Here is a 15357-nt window from a genome sequence, read left to right on the forward strand (position 1 = left end):
GTATGTAGTACAGAAAATATTTCTCAGTATTATTTGATCTAACGAGACACGTATATCGCTTTATAGGATGTTTAGAGTAAGCAATGTAGCGTGATTGCGGCCTTATTTGCGTAGTTCACAGGTGTCATTGGTGCATTTCATTACTACCACGGGCCCCATGGCAGCAGCGGTGCACGTTTCCCACAGTATAAAACTACGCCCAGCAGTTTTGCGTCTTAGCCGTGGTGGAAGTTGTAACAACCGTTTGCGTGGATGACGGGTTATTCGGACACACTGAAAATACCTCTCTAATTATTTTTATTAAACACTGACCCACCGAAATTTCCCTACAAAGACAACTCAGACTTAACGTATTCGTTTATTACCTAAAATATACAAGCCCAAAGCAATCTGATTGCTATACATTGACAATATGATTTTCAATAATTATCACAAAAGAAAGCAAAAAATACTAACAACAATAAAAATCCAAAAAATATGAAATTAAAGAAATATGAAACTACCTCCAACTCTTGTTAATTGCCTAAACTCATATCAATCACGAATCTCAGCAGTGCTAATCCCAATCTTTTTAATAAGTCACTTACAGAAAATCTTCATAACACGAAGTAAGACAATTACAGCAAGTGGCAACTAGAGCCAGCCAAATAAAAATATACTAACTACTACAGACTCTAACATGGTTAGCGAAAGAATAACTTTGTTGAAGAGCGAACAATGTATTTAGAAAATTTTACCTTATTCATTTGACATTCAGTTCCAAAAATTATATAGTTGCCAATAATTCCACTGCCCAAACATTATCAACCAAAGATCCATCATCATTCATTTCCTTGCGTATTTTCTTATAAAAGTATCATTTCATCTCACTTTAAAATGCATGTCCTACCAACGCAGAGTCTCCACTAAGGATATCATGTCCATACACTTCCCTACCGACTCGCTAACTGCCTGTCGGTCCAACCACAGAATCTTTTGCCGAGGGCGTAGAGGGCTGTCAGCGATAGTAAGACAGTCTATAGCGCTGCCAACATACGCTACTGGCCATTAAAGTTGCTACAGCACGAATATGACGTGCTAAAAACGCGAAATTTAACCGACAGGAAGAAGATGCTGTGATACGCAAATGATCAGCTTTCCAGAGCATTCACACAAGGTTGGCGCCGGTGGCGACACCTACAACGTGCTGACATGAGGAAAGTTTCCAGTCGATTTCTCATACACACACAGAACAGTTGACTGGCGATGCCTGGTGAAACGTTGTTGTGATGCCTCGCGTAAGGAGGACAAATGCGTACCATCACATTTCCGACTTTGATAAAGGTCGGATTGTAGCCTTTCGCGATTGCGGTTTATAGTATCGTGACATTGCTGCTCGCGTTGCTCGAGATCCATTGACTGTTAGCAGAATATGGAATGGGTTTGCTCAGGAGGATAATACGTACGCCGTGCTGAATCCCAACGGCCTCGTATCACTAGCAGTCGAGATGACAGGCATCTTATCCGCATGGCTGTAACGGATCGTGCAGCCACGTCTCGATCCCTGAGTCAACAGATGGGGACGTTTGCAAGACAACAACCATCTGCACGAACAGTTCGACGACGTCTGCAGCAGCATGGACTATCAGCTCGGATACCATGGCTGCGGTTACCCTTGACGCTGCATCACAGACAGGAGCGCCTGCGATGGTGCACTCAACGACGAACCTGGTTGCACGAATGGCAAAACGTCATTTTTTTTTTCGGATGAATCCAGGCTGTTTACAGCATTATAATGGTGGCATCTGTGTTTGGCGACATCGCGGTGAGTGCACATTGGAAGCGTGTATTCGTCATCGCCATACTGGCGTATCACCCGGCCTGATGGTATGCGTGCCATTGGTTACACGTCTCGCTCAACTCTTGTTCACATTGACGGCACTTTGAAAAGTGTACGTTACATTTCAGATGTTTTACGACCCGTGGCTATACCCTTCATTCGATCCCTGTGAAACCCTACATTTCACAGGATAATCCACGACCGCATGTTGCAGGTCCTGTACGGCCTTACTGGATACAGAAAATGTTCGACTGCTGCCCTGGCCAGCACATTCTCCCGATCTCTCAGCAATTGAAAACGTCTGGTCAATGGTGGCCGATCAACTGGATCGTCAAAATACGCCAGTCACTACTCTTGCTGAACTGTGGTATCGTGTTGAAGCTGCATGGGCTGCTGTACCTGTACACGCCATCCAAGCTCTGTTTCACTCAATGCCCAGGCGTATCGAGGCCGTTATTACGGCCAGTGGTGGTTGTTCTGGGTCTATGCACCCAAATTGCGTGAAAATATAATCACATGTCAGTTCTAGTACAATATCTTCGTCCAATGAATACCCGTTTATCAACAGCATTTATTATTGGTGTAGCAATTTTAATGGCCAGTAGTGTAGAAACAGGCTACTTACAACGCGAAGGACCGTTGACCTGGTGTTAGGAGAAACGTGATTGATCCGACCAGGCCACATGGTTCCATTGACCCACTGTCCAGCCTCGATCATCCAATGCTCACTGCAGCCGTTATGGACGATGTCTCTGCGTCAACACGGGAACTGTTAGTGGGAAACGGTAGCGGTCATCGGCTACGGAGTCCCATGTTCAGCAGTGTAAGCTGGACGCTGGTTTCCTAAACGCTTTTGCCTGCATTGGCACCGTCCATGGATCTGCTACATATCGTTCGCTCTGCTGCTTCACACACCTTGTTTCTTCCGTGACGCTACTCCCTTAGGGGTAACAGGAGGTGTACCCACATTTGAGGCCTTTGTGGGGATCCGTCTCTGCTTCTCTTATAAGCTTTCCTTGCTACGTCAGCTGCCTACAACGTCAACAGGCAACCTTCTATCTCACCATGGACATGCGCAACAATTTTTTAGTGCGTTAATGAACTTGTCAACTTCTGTACATGCAGGTGTCAGTGTACGATTTCGTTTCAGAAATATACTAGGTGAATAGTCCGCCTTACCAGCAGAGTAATGCTTATGTGGAGCGAAATGTCTTACTTGGTTTCTGCGGCACCTTACAGTTGCAATGTGTGGACAAACTTATTTAAATTGATTTGAACGAGTTTGATTTCCGAGATTACCCTCCAGAAGAACTGTACATTCAACGAGACAACATGTCTTATTTTGGCTCCGAATCGTTTTAAAGTAGCTCGATTAATACAGCATGAACGTAAGGGTGTTTGTGGTACTCACTTAAAACCCAGTGAGCTCATTTGGTAATCTGAAGGCAGAGAAATTTAGCATTGTGAGCCTTCTTTCGTGGCCCTCCGTCAATTGTGAACCTTTGACAAGCATAATATACAAAAATCTTTTTTGCCTTAGAGTCAACGGATAGATGTCACTGGGATATACTACCAGGCTGCTATATACAGGATGATCCGAAAAGATGTTACTAATTTCATGGGATTAACTTGTTTTTATTGCTATTTTTCATTTTATTCTTGTTTTATTATTTTATTCTTTCTTTAGTTATTTTAATATAAAAACACACACTATGTACGTATGTCCAAATGAAGCTAGTGCACTTCTTCGACCTGTACATCTTGGTTCTCAACACACGTGCAAAGTCCTTCGCCACAAAGTCGACAGCTCGTTCTCACAATTCTGCAGGTGTATTGGAGACAACTTGTGTTATGATTTCCTTGAAGTCATTGGTATCAGTTGGTCTTGTATCATATAAGCGTTATTTCATCATTTCCCATAGTCAGAACTGAAATTCAGTCTAATCGGGTGACCGAGGTGGCCGAGCCGAAGGCCCACCTCTTGCAGTTCAGTATCTACCAAATGTTTCATCCAGGTAACGTAGAACCTTTAAGGACCACCTTGCTGCAAGTAGCCTGATGTTACGATACGAAGTACAATGTTTTCAACCACAAAACTCTGCAACATATCTGGGTAAGAATTTTCCTTTCTTTCTTCTTTCGTTTCACCCTCTTTGGGGTACGCTGGATCAATCATTTCTTTGTGCGTTGTTCTTTTCTTAGGGCCCAGTATTTCTTCATTCTTTCTGATCTTCTTCTCCTCTCTTCTTCGGAGATGAAGGATTTGGACTATTGTGTGGATTTGTCTTGGAACCTTATGTTTTCATCTTTAGTAATTAATTTAGCAGTTCGATCAATAAGTGAATTTTCTGAAATATTTAATTCCACTAGGTCTTTCTCAGTTTCTTTAAACCAGTTGGGCTTCGTTTTTCGGTTACGGAAGAAGTCAAAGATTTGTTTGGTTAATCTGTTGGAATTCATTCTGAGAAGATGACAATAAAAATTTTTTCTCCTTTTTCGCGTAGAATCTGGAAGTTTTTCAGTTTTCTTGTAGAGAGTTTCATTTTTGATGTATATAATCTTATTGTCTTGAAATTTTGGCCCAATGATTTTTCTTAAAATTTTTCTTTCCTTTACCTCAAGTTTCTCCATTTGGCCTTTGAAATTCATGTTAAGTGTTTCTGCTGCGTACAGTGCTTCTGGCTTAATCACTGTCTTGTAATGTGTAATTTTGGACCCCCATGAAAGGGATTTTTTGTTGTATGTATTTTTTGTTAGTTGGAAGGCCAATTCAAGTTTATTTTTTCTGGATTCCATTGCTTTGCTTTCCCCAGCATTCCAAGTAATCCGTTCTCCGAGATATTTGAATTCTTTTACTATTTCAATCTTCTGTTCTTGAACTTTGAGGTATTTACATGAGTGCTTGATGTTTGTCAATATCTTAGTTTTTTCAGAGGAGATGTGAAGACCAATTTTAGCTGCTTGTTTCTTTAGTTCAAGGATTTGCTCCCGTGCTTCTTCCATTGTTTCAGCAAACAGGGCCATATCATCTGCAAAAGCAATGCAATTTACTTTAAGGTTCTTCTTTTTGCAACCCAGTCTTATACCACTCTTAATCTTTGTGTTCCATTCCCTGACTACTTTGTCAAGCGCACAATTGAACAGCAACGGTCAGAGCCCATCGCCCTGTCGCATTCCCGTTTTTATTTCAAAGGGTTCCGATAGTTCGCCCATAAATTTAACTTTCGAAAACGTATCTGTAAGGGTCGCTTTTATAATATTAGTTATTTTCTTATCCAAACCCATTTCTTCCAGGACTGATAACAGAGATTCTCTATCAATCGAATCATATGCTTTTTTGAAATCAATGAAGGAGATTACGTATGTCTTTGCCCTTGATTTTTGGTATGCCATAATGTTTTTGAGGTTTAGTATTTGTTCCGAACATGATCTACCCTTTCTAAAACCTCCCTGGTATTCCCCTATTTTCGGATCCAATTGCGGCTCTGCCCTGTACCAAAGGAATTTAGAAAGAATCTTGTACGTTATATCCAGCAGTGATATTCCTCTCTAATTGTTGGGGTCTGTCTTCAAACCTTTCTTGTGGATAGGGTGGATGAGAGCGGTTCTCCATTCTGCGGGGATCTCTTCTTCTTTCCAGATTTGATCGAAAACACACTTTAGGGATGTAACTGCATTTTTGTCAGCCTTTTTCCATAGTTCGGCCACTATTTGATTTTCTCCGGACGCCTTGCTGTTTCTAAGTTCTGAAATGACCTTCTGTAGTTCTTCAGTCGTCGGTGGTTCTGAATCCGGCTTCTCACGGTTGTTTGGAATGGATTCAAATTTTTCAAGGATGGATTCACAATTTCCTTTATAGTCTGATAATTAACAAATTGTGAATAAACTACTCCACACTTTTAATTACCGCACCATATGCTAATTTTCTGAGAACATTGAGAGTACGGGAGTTGTCTGTAGTCATAACGATACAGTTGTGCTTATTCACGTTGCCACTGATATGAAATGTGGCTTCATCCAATATAGTGAACACAACACTACGTTCTATGCGAGTCGTTTCTAATAACACTTCTGCAGCTCGTATACCAGTAGATTTATAAGCGTCAGATGGGATCTGTGCCATTGCTTGTGATATGGTTTTATTCCCAGATCGAGGTGGAGAAATCTTAAGACACTCGTCCGAGCGATTCCGGTTTCCAATGCTAGTCTAGTATCTGAATTTCCTGGCCTCCTGATCATTGTGCCTTCAACATTTACGATGTTATCTTCCGTTCGAGTACATCTTAGACGTTCATAGTTTCCTTTACAGTCATTGGTCACAGACCTGGTGCGTACAGACGCAGTCGACATGTATTTAAACATATATTTACCCCAGGCTCGAATCCCGGTCGGGGCACACATTTTCACCTGTCCTCGTTATATATCAACGCACGTCAGCATCTGAAGGTATTAATATATAATTCTAATTTCGCTCTAGACGGCTGCAGGTCATCAGTGGTGTATATTCCTTTGGACATGTCCGAAAAAACAGACACCATATCCATAAAAGTATATAGTTCTGGCAATACCGCCCATGACCTTCCTCTTCTGTGCGGATGCACACATATTACCCGAACTCGTACGGGACTTAGTAAGAATGTCTTCCATGAGCAATGAGTGTGTTGGATAGGGACACTACGAATGTAGTGTATGGACATATAATGTGGGTGTTGCGGGAGGCGTGCGCGAGATAGTCCCTGCAGTCACACTGTCCTCTGTGCCCTCGGTGTCTAAGATGGACGCCGGGCACAGTAGCTCAGCGTGTTCGGTCAGAGGGTTTAGTTACGCTATGTAATTAAAAAAAACTGAGTGAACAACTTGAACGGGTGTCAACGGAGGTCTGCCACGAACATATTCAACGAACAATATAGAACAAAAGGAGATCAACAACAAACATGATGGATAGAGCGTTGCCATGTAATCAGGAGATCCCGGGTTCGAGTCCTGATCGGAGCACACATTTTCAACTTTCCCGTTGATATATATCAACGCCCGTCATCAGCTGAAGTTATTGATATGTAATTCTATATTTAAACACCTTGGAGGATTCTTATGAACCATTGTTGAAATTCTTTTCCTACTATTGAAGGTGATCCAAACACTTCCGCCCAAGCTGATAAATTCCTTATCTGTTTCAAAATAAGTTAGTTGAAAATATCAAGTCTGGAACAAAAGAAAATTTAAAATTACTTAGTACCATATGAGTCTTAAGTTTTTTGAACAGCCCTGTATAAATCACTCAGGCTGAAGTACACTCCTGGAAATTGAAATAAGAACACCGTGAATTCATTGTCCCAGGAAGCGGAAACTTTATTGACACATTCCTGGGGTCAGATACATCACATGATCACACTGACAGAACCACAGGCACATAGACACAGGCAACAGAGCATGCACAATGTCGGCACTAGTACAGTGTATATCCACCTTTCGCAGCAATGCAGGCTGCTATTCTCCCATGGAGACGATCGTAGAGATGCTGGATGTAGTCCTGTGGAACGGCTTGCCATGCCATTTCCACCTGGCGCCTCAGTTGGACCAGCGTTCGTGCTGGACGTGCAGACCACGTGAGACGACGTTTCATCCAGTCCCAAACACGCTCAATGGGGGACAGATCCGGAGATCTTGCTGGCCAGGGTAGTTGACTTACACCTTCTAGAGCACGTTGGGTGGCACGGGATACATGCGGACGTGCATTGTCCTGTTGGAACAGCAAGTTCCCTTGCCGGTCTAGGAATGGTAGAACGATGGGTTCGATGACGGTTTGGATGTACCGTGCACTATTCAGTGTCCCCTCGACGATCACCAGTGGTGTACGGCCAGTGTAGGAGATCGCTCCCCACACCATGATGCCGGGTGTTGGCCCTGTGTGCCTCGGTCGTATGCAGTCCTGATTGTGGCGCTCACCTGCACGGCGCCAAACACGCATACGACCATCATTGGCACCAAGGCAGAAGCGACTCTCATCGCTGAAGACGACACGTCTCCATTCGTCCCTCCATTCACGCCTGTCGCGACACCACTGGAGGCGGGCTGCACGATGTTGGGGCGTGAGCGGAAGACGGCCTAACGGTGTGCGGGACCGTAGCCCAGCTTCATGGAGACGGTTGCGAATGGTCCTCGCCGATACCCCAGGAGCAACAGTGTCCCTAATTTGCTGGGAAGTGGCGGTGCGGTCCCCTACGGCACTGCGTAGGATCCTACGGTCTTGGCGTGCATCCGTGCGTCGCTGCGGTCCGGCCCCAGGTCGACGGGCACGTGCATCTTCCGCCGACCGCTGGCGACAACATCGATGTACAGTGGAGACCTCACGCCCCACGTGTTGAGCAATTCGGCGGTACGTCCACCCGGCCTCCCGCATGCCCACTATACGCCCTCGCTCAAAGTCCGTCAACTGCACATACGGTTCACGTCCACGCTGTCGCGGCATGCTACCAGTGTTAAAGACTGCGATGGAGCTCCGTATGCCACGGCAAACTGGCTGACACTGACGGCGGCGGTGCACAAATGCTGCGCAGCTAGCGCCATTCGACGGCCAACACCGCGGTTCCTGGTGTGTCCGCTGTGCCGTGCGTGTGATCATTGCTTGTACAGCCCTCTCGCAGTGTCCGGAGCAAGTATGGTGGGTCTGACACACCGGTGTCAATGTGTTCTTTTTTCCATTTCCAGGAGTGTAGATCTTTCGGGATGACAAAAAAATTTTTTGTAATATGTTTTTTGAGTTCATGAAAAGAAGATCATCATGATGCCGTCAGCTAAACAATTTTTTTCATTTGTTGCACATTATCCACAGATCTCTTCTGCATAGTGAACGGAGATTTATTTTCATTAACATGTACACATCTTCTGAACATGCAAGCATTCTATCATCTTCCAGTTTTGTTGTGTAAAATATTCTGTATGTGGTTAACCCATGGCTTACGATAAACTGTGGATCCGTATTTTGTTTTTAACATTTGTAAATTATTGTCTAGGTCAGAGGTCGTCAAACAGCGACGATTTGCTCGCTTTCAGCCGAATCAGATATTCGTGCGGCCCGCTATCCTCAGTCGTATTTTATAACTATACGCATCTAACAAGAAACAGCTAAACCCGAAAACGTTAACAAACATTAAGAGGTTCTTAAAGAGTGTTGTTTTCTCGGTAACATACAAAAATAGTTACAGAGGCGTTAATATTTTAAGATGTGCTTAAAGTTAATTGACGTTTCTGAATTATGCCTTGAGCTAAGAATAGTTGGCCGCTTACTTCACGGGCAGATGAACAAATAGCGCACACTGTGAAGGGTTAGAGGATATGAGGAGTAGGATGGTGATGGAATGTTTTATTATTTGTCTCCCGGTATTGACAACTCCTTCGCGAATCGTCCGATTACCTGCTATGATATCACTTTGACACAGAAGGTACACGAATTCATGAATGCACATTACAGAGACGGTCATCTTCAAATGGGGTGCACACGAGGTCCGTTAAAAAATACCGGAACATTCGTAATTGGTTCAAATGGCTCTGAGCACTATGGGACTTAACATTTGAGGTGATCAGTCTCCTAGAACTTAGAACTACTTAAACCGAACTAACCTAAGGACAGCACACAGATCCATGCCCGAGGCAGGATTCGAACCTGCGACCGTAGTGGTCGCGCGGTTCCAAATTGTAGCGCCTAGAACCGCTTGGCCACACCGGCCGGCCATTTGTAATTGCGCGCCATTAATGTGTTGCAGCGAAATGCGGTTGGCACCCCTGCACACGCCTGTGTCTAATGTGTAACTGCCGGAAGTTTCATTGTTGTACGTCTGTTCGTTAATGTTCAGTGCTGTATTGAGTAGAACTTTGTGTAGCACAGTTTGCGAATTTCGAGACAGCAGAGATAGAGAAGCAACGAGTATTTTGCGTGAAACTCAAGAGAACCTAACAGACACACCAAACGATGCAGGAAGCCTACGGTGATGAGTGCTTAAGCCGTGCCCGATGTTAAGTATGGTTCACACGGTTTAAAAATGGCTGGACAAAAGTTAAAGATGAAGTTATAGATGACTATCGATCAGGACACACTTCGACGTCAACCCACAACGCTCATGTCGGAACGTCAACGCAATTGTGCATACCAGTCGAAGACTGACTGTCCGAGAGAGCAGAACAAGTACCATTTCAGTTGGATCAAGTCATTAAATCCTGACACAGCATCTCGGAATGCATCGTGTTGCCGCCAAGTTAGTCTCCCGACTCATGAGTTAAGACCAGAAAGACCATTGCTTCGTAATTTGTGAAGAGCTTTTGGATAGCGTAAATGAGGACGAGATGTTCCTTAAGAGAATCTTACCTGGTGGTCAGACGTGGGTCTACGGTTGTGATGGTGAGACCAAGGTTCAATCTTCACAATGGGTCAGAAGAGGTCCTCCAAGGCCAAAAAACGCTCGTCAGGTCGGGTCAAATGTTAAAGCCATGCTGACAATTTTCTCTGACTCCGATGGATTAGTTCATCATGAATTCATGCCACAGGGACAAACGGTTAATCGATGGTACTATCGGGGCGTGTTGTAACGCCTGCGAGAAAATGTGAGAAGGAAATGGCCAGGAATGTCACGATACAATTCATGGTTGTTGCTTCACGATAACGCACAAGCACATTCATCCCCGTTGGTGTGTGTGTGTTGCACAAGAAAACGAAACTACTGTGCTGCTTCATTCTCCACACTCTTCAGTTTTGGCCCCATGCGGACATTTTTTTTTAATTTCCAAACGTGAAAACGCCGTTGAAAGGACGAAGATTTGCAACGATAGATGAGATTAAAGGAAATTAACAGACGGCGATCTAGCACGAGTCTTACCAAGACTGCTTTCGGAAGTGGAATCGGTGTGGGGAGCTGTGTATCAATTGTGGGGGAGAGTTCGAAGAAGACCATGTAGAATAAGTAAAAGACAACCGTAGAAAAATTTTTGGACAAAGTTCCGGAATATTTTGAACAGACCACGTATTTGTAGCAAGGACCATTAAATTAATTAAGGTTGTTGTTATATAACGCAGTAGATAGAAGAAAACTGTCATTCAAGACGTTTAGTAAACATATGTAGTCGAGACTCATATTGCATAATCCATTTTAATATAAATAAAATTACCGTCATTAATTCAATGTTACCAAGACTGCTTTCGGAAGTGAAATCGGCGTGGGGAGCTGTGTATCAATTGTGGAGGAGAGTTCGAAGTAGACCATGTAGAACAAGTAAAAGGTAAGCATAGAAAAACTTGTTCAGGCAATAACACAGCCACTGCTTTGGGGCCGCTGAGGATGACAGCGGTCTAAAACTGAAAACGGTCGACACGAGGTGTTCTCAATGGTGCAGACTTTCAACGATCAGTACTGGAGGGGGCCGGCTTCCAACTTATGACGCCTAGTCTATTGAGGGCGCGCTTATTTAGATTGCGAAATAACACTAAGGTCGGTGCTTATGTGGCTCCAGGTGCCATCCCGCATCCGTGTTAGCTCGTGAACAAATACGTTTCATGCCCAATGGTGTAGATGGTAACATTAATATCTTCTAAAATTATTATGCTGCATGTAAGGTAATGCGATGGCACAGTTAGAGGTATATTTTAATATGTGAAAATGCTCTCAAGATTGAAGAGATTTCGTTGTTGTTGAAACAAGAAATGTGAGTGGTTTTGAGAAATGGGCGGATGCGAGTGTTGGAGACGCGCTGTGTGTACATTTTGAGTTGATTGCGTGACACTTTGATGATTTGAGCTTTGACTGTGACTACACTACTGGCCATTAAAATTGCTACACCAATAATAAATGCAGATGATAAACGGGTATTCTTTGGACAAATATATTACCAGAACTGACATGTGATTACATTTTCATGCAATTTGGGTGCATAAATCCTGAGAAATCAGTACCCAGAACAACCGCCACTGGCTGTAATAACGGCGTTGATACTCCTGGACATTGAGTCAAACAGAGCTTGGATGGTGTGTACAGGTACAGCTGCCCATGCAGCTTCAACACGATACCACAGTTCATCAAGAGTAGTGACTGGCGTATTGTGACGAGCCAGTTGCTCGGCCACCATTCACCAGACGTTTTCAGTTGGTGAGAGATCTGGAGAATGTGCTGACCAGGGCAACAGTCGAACATTTTCTGTATCCAGAAAGGCCGTACAGGACCTGCAACATGCGGTCGTGCATTATCCTGCTGAAATGTACGGTTTCGCAGGGATTGAATGAAGGTTAGAGCCACGGGTCGTAATACATCTGAAATTTAACGTCCACTGTTAAAAGTGCCGTCAATGCGAACAAGAGGTGGCAGAGTCGTGTTACCAATGGCACCCCATACCATCAGGCCGGGTGATACGCCAGTATGGCGATGACGAATACACGCTACCAATGTGCGTTCACCGCGATGTCGCCAAACACGGATGCGACCATCATGATGCTGTAAACAGATCCTGGATTCATCCGAAAAAATGACGTTTTGCCATTCGTGCACCCAGGTTCGCCATTGAGTCCACCATCGCAGGCGCTCCTGTCTGTGATGCAGCGTCAAGGGTAACCGCAGCCGTGGTCTCCGAGTTGATAGTGCATGCTGCTGCAAACGTCGTTGAACTGTTCTTGCAAACGTCCCCAACTGTTGACTCAGGGATCGAGACGTGGCTGCACGATCCGTTACAGCCATGCGGATAAGATGCCTGTCATCTCGACTGCTAGTGATACGAGGCCGTTGGGATTCAGCACGGCGTACGTATTATCCTCCTGAGCAAACCCATTCCATATTCTGCTAACAGTCAATGGATCTCGAGCAACGCGAGCAGCAATGTCACGATACGATAAACCGCAGTCTCGAAAGGCTACAATCCGACCTTTATCAAAGTCGGAAACGTGATGATACGAATTTCTCCTCCTTACACGAGGCATCACAACAACGTTTCACCAGGCAACGCCGGTCAACTGCTGTTTGTGTATGAGAATTCGGTTTTTCCTCATGTCAGTACGTTGTAGGTGTCACCATCGGCGCCAACCTTGTGTGAATGCTCTGAAAAGTTAATCATTTGCGTATCACAGCATCTTCTTCCTGTCGGCTAAATTTCGCGTCTGTAGCACGCCATCTTCGTGGTGTAGCAATTTTAATGTGCAGTAGTGTAGTTTAGGAAGCGGTTCCCCAGAGTTTGTTTAAATGATCGCACAGCGCCTCTCCCAGACATGCGATTGTCCTCCTCCCGACACCGCCGCTCACATTCTGTGCTTTCAGCAACAAAATCTCAATCCTGACATTTTACGCAGATAAAATATATCCGTTTTACCTATATTCACGTCCAGTCCAACTTCGAAGTTGCACTTTCGAGTGCTGTATAATTATCCCTCAACGCTCTCATCTTCCTTGCAATTAATACTACATCATCAGCGTATGACATCATACAGACCTGCGTTAGTTGACATTTGCCGAATAACCTTCTACAGAGCAGGCCGTGCTGACCGAGCTGTTCTAGACGTTTCAGTCCGCAACAGCACGACAGCTACGTCGCAGCTTCGAATCCTCCTCGGACATGGATGTGTGTGATGTCCTTAGGTTAGTTAGGTTTAAGTAGTTCTAATTCCACTCACAAATAGAAAGAGGGAAACCGAATGTCTATATGCCTCCTCGTGAGGCCTAATGTCTTCGTCATATGTTAAGTTCCATAGTGCTCAGAGCCATTTGAACCTTCTCCACTGCTAAGTTGAAGGGTAGCACGGAGATCACAGGTCCCTGCCACAGCTCCCTCCACACATGGAACTCTCCTGACAACTCTTTCTCTATTATGACGGTGCAAAATGCTGTTTTCATTGTCTTCCGATCAGCCTCGCTAATTTTAGCCGGAGTATAAAGTCCTTCACAATATGGAGAGTCTTATCCCTGTCTAGCTTCATGTGTGTGTGTTTAAAATCAACGTACAACTGATACAGTTTCTCCTAATATTCAAATAATTTTTGAAGCACTTGTGTGGTTGAAAAAAATCTGTTGCATTTTTGGTGTATTTCTCCTAAATCAATCCTGATAACCTGTACCTTTTCCAACCGGCATTCTAGCGGAGAGGGGGAAGTCTTACTAAATACCTCATACCTCATACAAGTCAGTAATCTCGAGGTATTTGCTCCATTCTGCCTTACTGCCTTTCATCTCTAGTTGGCAGATTATTTCTGTGGTGTCATCGCCAGACACCACACTTGCTAGGTGGTATCCTTTAAACCGGCCGCGGTCCGTTAGTATACGTCGGACCCGCGTGTCGCCACTATCAGTGATTGCAGACCGAGCGCCGCCACAGGGCAGGTCTAGAGAGACTCCCTAGCACTCGCCCCAGTTGTACTGCCGACTTTGCTAGCGATGGTTCACTGACAAAGTACGCTCTCATTCGCCGAGACGGTAGTTAGCATAGCCTCCAGCTACGTCATTTGCTACGACCTAGCAAGGCGCCATTACCAGTTACTATTGATATTATGAATAATGTACCGTCAAGAGCGACGTTCACCATTTATGGATTAAAGTTAAGTATTCCACCAGCTACGTCCGTTTTTTCGAAATTCTAATTTCCTTGTCCTGTTCCAGACCTCACGCCAGCCTGCTTTCCTCTTGTAACCCGGTGTTGGCTCTCCTGCCAACCCACAACAATTTCCATGCTCAAAATCTTATTTATTTATCCCTTTAACCGTATTTCCTTTATTAATTCATTAACAGCCGTCGCTACACTTGCATCGATACCCCACAGTCCACATCATGGCGCGGCGTGGAAAGTAACCTTTAGCACTGCTTGCCATTCCCGACCTGTTCCACTCACAAATAGAAAGAGGGAAACCGAATGTCTATGTGCCTCCTCGTGAGGCCTAATGTCTCGTATCTTATCTTCGTGGTCCTCATGCGCAATGTATGTTGCAGGCAACGGAATCATTCTACAGTCAGCTTCAAATGCCGGTTCTCTACATTTTCTCAGTGTTGTTCATCGTAAAGAATGTCACCTTTCCTCGAGGAATTCCCATTTGAGTTCCAGAAGTACCCACACAACACTTTCGAATTGTTTGAACCTACCCGTAGCGAATCTAGCAACCCGCTTCTGAACTGCTTCGATGTCTTCCTTTAATGCAACCTGGTATGGGCCCTAAAGACTCCCGAAATGCTCAGGAATACGTCACACTAGCGTCCTATATGAGGTCTCCTTTAAGGATGAATCACACCTTCCTACAATTTTCCCGATAAACCGAAGTTGAAAATTCGCCTTTCCTACAACAGTCCTCATATACTCGGTTCCACTTCATATCGCTCTGCAATGTTACGCCGAGATATTTAAAAGACGTGACTGTGTCATGCGGGACACTACTAATGCTGTATCCGAATATTATGTTTTTTTTCCACTGATCCGCATTAACTTTTATTTTTCTATATTTAGCACTAGATGCCATTCGTCACACCAACTATAAACCCTGTCTGCGTCATCTTGTATCCTCCTACAGTCACTCAACTTCGACCCTT

The sequence above is a fragment of the Schistocerca americana genome, chromosome 4 (assembly GCF_021461395.2).
Source record: "Schistocerca americana isolate TAMUIC-IGC-003095 chromosome 4, iqSchAmer2.1, whole genome shotgun sequence".
Taxonomy (NCBI): Eukaryota; Metazoa; Arthropoda; class Insecta; order Orthoptera; family Acrididae; genus Schistocerca; species Schistocerca americana.